Source organism: Equus caballus, chromosome 21 (assembly GCF_041296265.1).
Source record: "Equus caballus isolate H_3958 breed thoroughbred chromosome 21, TB-T2T, whole genome shotgun sequence".
NCBI classification, from domain to species: Eukaryota; Metazoa; Chordata; class Mammalia; order Perissodactyla; family Equidae; genus Equus; species Equus caballus.
In genome coordinates this window covers 9689474-9696574 of record NC_091704.1, presented here as the reverse complement: position 1 = coordinate 9696574, position 7101 = coordinate 9689474, and positions in this window count along the sequence as shown.

Below are 7101 nucleotides of genomic sequence, written 5' to 3'. Positions count from 1 at the left end.
CTCCAGAATGAAGGAGGAAATTGGGAACTGGGCTGATGCCTTAGCTGGTGTATTGTGTTTCTCCCATAATCTATTGTCCTAAGTGTTTACAAATTAGTCTCCATCCAGGTTTCATGAGGAGTGGCAGCTATTTCTTCCTGCCTGAGACCTGAGTTAGATGACAGAGGCCAGTTCTTCATTAGCCCCCAGACAAGTTAGAGTGTTGACAATAAGGTCAGATTTACTCCCTCTGGATTGAGAAAGGGAACTCAGGACTGGGTTGTCACCTCCTCTTCATCCAGACCAGGCCACTTGCAGGAGGGTGTGGGGCAAGGGTGAGCAAAAATGCCACATAATTTTCTACCATTTTGAATGTGGCTTTTTCCAGATTGGATATTTGCTTGCTTCCTGTATGCCTTTGGCTAGTTTCCCATCCTCCAATTTTTGGGTTGTTTTTGGATGTCTCCATGAAGGATCAAGATGGGTGCACTTCCTAGTCTGCTTTTTTTGCTGATGTCACTCCAAACTAATCATTTTTTTAAAAATTGAAGTGATAATTAAAACTATATCACTCTAGAAAACATGAAGTCTAGGTGGTTTACAATCTGTCCTTAATAAAAATCAAAGAAACAATTATTATCTAGGTAAATTTATGTTTTTCGAAGACTAGCAGGAGGAGGAAAAATACTACGCAATTCATTTACTATATCTGTAATAATCTCAATACACAATTATGCATTAACAGTATAAGAATTTAATAAACAAATATCATTGTGAACATATATGCAAAAATCTATACAAATAAATAGTATTCAGCCATATTATAATTAAGAAAAAAAACCTGGCATAGCATATTAAGATTTCTAGCAAGTTGTTTCAGTGTCAGAATTTCCTTTTGAAAATTGATTATTTCACAGTTTCATGGTTTCTTTAATTTGCACAATTGTGTACACCTGTATAACCACCATCATAAGAAGATACAATTTTCATTGTCCCAGAACATTCCATAATGCGCCTTCTATTCATTCACTGATTTTTCTACTTATAAATTGATGTATATAGTTTTATATATTATAACATTTTTTATTATTATGTAGTAATGCAGTATTATTTATATATTATATAAATTATTACTTTCATTTTATATAATACAAACAAGCAGTATGAATATATAATGCATTATTTATATGTGTATATGTGTGTGTGCGTATGTATGTATGTTATAGAAATTTTGATTGGGATCCTTATGAATAGGGCTTATTATGAACATTCTTCTATAAATATTTTTGTAGACATATGTATACATTTGTATTGGGTAAATACTTAAAAATAAAATTGGTGGATCATAGGAGGGTTGCATCAACCACATATGACTATCCCACTTGCTCTAGATCCTTGTAAATATTTAAAGTTTCCAGTATTTTTTAGATATTCTGGTACCTGGAATAGAGTAATATGCACTTTCTGATGACTAATGCTCCTGAACACCTTGCCATTTACTTCTTGGCCATCCACATGCATGTCTTCTTTTGTAATGCTCAAACCTTTCTCATTTTTTGAGTTGTTAATGTTTTTTTGTTGATTTTTAGGGATTTTTAATATGATTTGGATATGAGCTCTTTGTCATATATATATACTGTGAGTACTGGCTCCTCAGTCTGCAGATTGTCTATTCATTTATTTCGTGGGGTCTCTTGAATTTTAAATTTTTAGTAATTTTATTTACGATTCTTTTTTCTTTTATGATTAGTTCTTTTGCTGGCCTAAGAAATCTTTGTCTATTCCAGTTGTGATTTAATTTTTAGAAGTCACACAATTTTAGCTCTGAGATTTAGATACATAATCATCTTGAAATATTTTTCAAGTGTAGAGTATGGTTAGTTTCAAGATTTATTTTTTACTATGGCCATCCTGGTTTTTTTATTGAATTGACTTGGAGCCTCAGAATTCCTTTTAATTTAATATATCATATTTGCTGATTATCTGATGAGAAGCGTACAAGACAGAAAAATGTGTTCACCAAAATTCAACTCCACATTACAATATTAACAAAAAAATAAACACCCTCTTAGTAACCTGAGAATAGAAGAAAACTTCCTGAAACTAATAAAAAGTTATATATATATAAATATATATGTATAGGCATAAACATAAATGTAATATGTATATATATGTAATAATGTAATATAAACATGATATGTAATATACACATGAAATGCAATTTGTAGGCTTTAATACTCCCAAATTTCAATTAAAATAAAGATTAAGACAGTTGTTTGGTTTGAACTTTTTTAATTTAACATTGTAATGAGGTACAAAACAATGCAGTAAAACAACAAAAATAAATAGACAATTTTTTGAAATTAAAAAAATTTCATTTGAAGATCATATAATTATGTACATAATTATGTACATAAAAATGCAATAAAACCTATCAGAGTTTCTTTTTAATGTGACAAGATCATCCTTAAAATTTAACATCAATACTGTAACTTTACACTAGAAATCATTTGTCAGTTTATGGACAACTCACAAAAGATTAAGCTTAAACATATGCATTTAAAAGTGTGTGATTTCACTCATATGTGGAAGATAAACAAACACACAGAAAAAGAGAACAATTTAGTCATTACCAGGGGAAGGGAGTGGGGGTGGGTACGAGGATGAAGCGGCACACTTCTATGGCGACTGACAAATAATAAGGTACAACTGAAATTTCACAATGTCATAAACTATTATTACCTCAATAAAAAAATCATTTTTCAGTTAAAAGAAAAATATATGCGTTTAAAGATATTTGACTTCAATAATAATGGAAGATACGCAGATTTTTATAACACTTACAGACCCAATCCAATTTTATATTGACACAGGAATTGATAAACACATGAATGTAGAAATTTATAAAATGAAGAATAATTCTGTAATTCAAATGAATGATTCATAACTGCATCTCTCCACCTATATCTACAACATTAACAATTTTGTGTAAGTGCCAGCTTCATAAGAATATGCATGATATATCATATGTTTAAAATATTAAACTATTTCGGGTAATAATAAGTAATCATTGTGGATTTATACATTTTTTAACCAAAAACAAAACGATCCATTTTTTCCTATCTCATGGTCAGTGAAAGAAACTAAACAGGAAGGATTTTAGTGAAGGAATTTGATGCTGGTCATCTAGGGATCACCTGCACGCTGCAGCCTCTGTTCTGGTGTAATTCAGAAGTGACCCCCCACTGGAGCATCCTCTACAGGAAAGAAGACAATGGATTCTGACAGCTGCTGCAGGAAACGTGGCTGCTCCCACTTCCGAAATGTTGATTCCTGGTTCCAACTGTCAAATGGAGACAGCAGTGACTTCCGTTCCTCTTCCACATCTCAAATCACCGCAGCAGACCTCAAACTGGCCCAAGAGCTAACGCTTGCAGAGGATGGAGGAAGCAAGGAGTATGGGGAATCATTTTTGTTGTATTCCAAATAGAAGAATGGTGAAATGGAACTTGAGTACACTGGGGAAGGGGGAAGGGGGGAGGCAAAAGCGGTGACTTGGGTCACATGTGAGGAGATGCACTATAATTAGTCTTCAGGTGGTGAACATGATGTAATGTATCCAGAATTTGAAATATGATGTACATCCGAAAAAATAAAAATTAAAAAAAATCCATAGTATTCACCACACAAGGGATTGACTAACGTTGACTTTATGTTACTGATTACTGCTACAGCTGGAGAAAGGGGAAGACCAGGGATGAGATTAGGAAAGGCACAATGGCCACGTTTCTAACCATATTTTGTATTTCTTTTAAAAAAGAGTTATAGACAAATATATAATTTTAAATAAGATTAAGCTAGGGGCTAGGTGTCTAAATGTGTGTTATATTATCCCCATTCTTATCTGTATATTGGAAATATTTCATGGTATTGCCTTTATTCTTTTTTATAAAGTAGTCTGAATTTGAAGGATATACCTTGTGTTTATTGATAAGATTGATAAGCTGCTATGAAATTGAGGATAATTATCTAGTTGGACTCTTGGTAGTCTTAAAGACTGTCCAAAAGAAATCTCCCTTCATGGATACATCATGACCCACTATAAAGTGAGATAATGAAATACATTCTGTGGGCATATTTCTAGCTGGCAGATTTTTACTATAATTTCTTTATACCAGATTCATTACAATTAATGATATAGTGATTAGATTTTGAAGCAAAAATTTGCGTTTTTATTTAATACTGGCAGATAAGTCTAATTTTTCATTTGTGAGTTGAATTAACCCCTTCTTGGCTTCATGTCTTTATATGCAGACAGCGGAAGACAGTGTTCTACTGTTAAAAGCTTATCATATCACAGGTGACAATTGTACACCAAGCATAGGCTGAAGGCAGTTAAACTGGTGTGCGGCTCAGAGAGAGGACACTTTACAGCCATGAGCCTCAGTTCTGTGCCGGGTGTTCTCATGGCAACCACACAACTTGGTCTCCTTTGATTTTGCTAATAATACGTCTTTACTGATGCCTGAGAATTTCCCTCAATTCCTTTAACGGATTCAGAATCTAATTAAATACATATTCCAAAGGGGAAGGATAAAGTTTTAACTCTTATTAATTGGAAGGCTGTTTAACAAAGCTCTGTGGGTGCTCGACTTAGCCAAACTCATTAAAGTTACTCACCACAATCCCAGAAGTCTGATTTAATGAGCCCTTGACTGCTCTTCCAATTAAGGCCTTTCTGTGCTTGGAGCACTTATTTACCTGTGATTAGTGCTTTGCTGTCCTTGTTAGTGAAGATACCATCTCCACTGATGTAAGAGAAAAAAAGTGATTCAAAGATTCTCAAAATTTATCTAGACTTCCAGGCCCTTGGGAGTGCTGTTCAACTTCTGTTTACCAATTTCATTAAAGATATGTTCATTAACAGAAGACTCCACAGTATCTCTCAACAAATTTTAGAATGTATACAAATACATCTATATAAGAGATATAATAGTACATGCAAAAAACCCAATATTGATTCAGAAGTGTTGTGTGGAAACCTACCAAATCTAGAAGGTGAAGGAACTGCTGTTACTTCTAGTCTCTCTTTGCTTCTTAACAATTTAATATGTGAGCATTTAAAGAAACTGCAGAAGAAACTCTCAGGCAATCTTCTACCCAATTATTTTATTCAATTGTACTACATTTGTACAAAAATAAAAGATGGAAGCCATCAGACTTTTTATTTCTTAAGTCCTTTCCCTCTCTTAAAGGCTGTGGTATATGACTGATATATTCACTTTCAATGGTACGGAGGCATCAGAGTGCTGAGGCATTGTGGACTTAAGACATGCCAATGCTGATCCAAAGACACAGAGCCCCACATAGACAGCCTCTCTGATTGTAATATGCACCGTGCTTAATGCCAGGCAAAAAAGATTCTTATTAAATACCGTGATATTTTGGGTTTGTTTTTCTCCACTCCCCAATTTAGTTGCTTAAAGCTCTGAACCTTACTGCAGACCTTCTCTCATCAACCTGGGTTCCCTCTATTTCCCTTCTGCCTAAATTCACAGGCAAGCTCAGCATTTCACAGATTACCCCCGAGAGTGAGGAAATGTGGCCCCAGGAAAGCACACACCCTGGGAGAAAGTAAGGAAATCTTCTCCAGAAAAAATGGAAGTAAAGATCTTTTTGTATTGACACTTGGATTTCGAACATTTCATTGAGTCATTAGGTCAATTTGTTATGTCACAGCTGTAGTTTCTCCTCATAATAAAAAGCAAAATCTGAGGGAACACCCCATGAAAGCACACCTGTGTGATCCTGTTTTATGACATGAGGTGGAGTGAAATGTGTTTCTTTCTGCATTCATGCATTGGTCATAAATGTCTGACTACCTAATGCATTTCCAGACAGGACATTTACTAAAAGAAAATGCCCTGGCCTATCTCCTGCACTAATTTTGGAAACAAAGTCAAAAAACAGTACAGATGGAATTGCAAGGATTTAGCCACCTCTCTCGACACAACTAAAGACCTGCCTTCTAGATTCATGACCCAACTAATTTCCCTGACTGAGCCAACCCACTGCTCTTCTTTTTTGTTGAAATAGGGATGTCAGAGGAGAATTGAGTTCTAAGCTACCCTCAAGACCAATATTTTCCTAAGTTTTGTTGCATTTCTTGTAAATGTCTATCCATCTACGAGTAGGGCCATAAATAGCTATGGTTTGGGACACTTCCAGGAAATATCTGGGGAGAGTTGGCAAAACCCTGCTCACTTCTTTTTGGGCCTATGTGGCACCCTCTCTCCAGAGCATCTATATGTAACAAATAAATACGATCATAGAGTAATGCGTGGAAGAGTTGTCTTTTTCCAGATTGGGATTATTATGAACAATAATCCTAGGAAGAGTCTCACGTTAATTTCCTGGAGTCGATGTGCGCAAGATTTTTATTATTTATAATCAGAAGTCAAGTTTTGGGCTCGGGTTGCTCAAGAATTTAATTTTCCTAGGTTATGCTGAATTGTTTTTCAAATAGGTCCTATCAGTTTATCCACTTACCATCCATTGTGAGATTTTGTTGATTCCTAGATAGCTCATGATATTGTGAGTCTTGATTTATTTGTTTTTCTTTTTTTTTTTTTTTACAGTTGGCTGTGTTTGGTGGTATCTCATTATGATTTAAATTTTTATTTCCCTAATTTCTGAGGTTGAACAACTTTTTATCTATTTACTTAACATTTTCATTTCCTCTTTGAGAAATGCATTATTCTAGTGTGTTACTATGTTAACTATGGTGTGTCTGATGTTCCCTTATTGATTTGTCAAATTTATTTTGAATATGTGGTAGGTGTAGCACTTGAACGGGATTTGACAATGAAAAATTTAGGAATTTTACAGTAATTTGGCTCTTGTCAAAAATCATTGAATACAGTTACGTGTCACTTAATGACAAGGGCATATTCTGAGAAATGCATCTTTAGCTGATTTTTTCATTGTGCAAACATCATAGAATGTACTTATGCAAAAGTAGATGGTATAGCCTACTACATACCTAGGCTATATGGTACTGATCTTATGGAAACACCATTGCATATGGGGTCCGTTCTTGACCAACACATCATTATGTGGCAC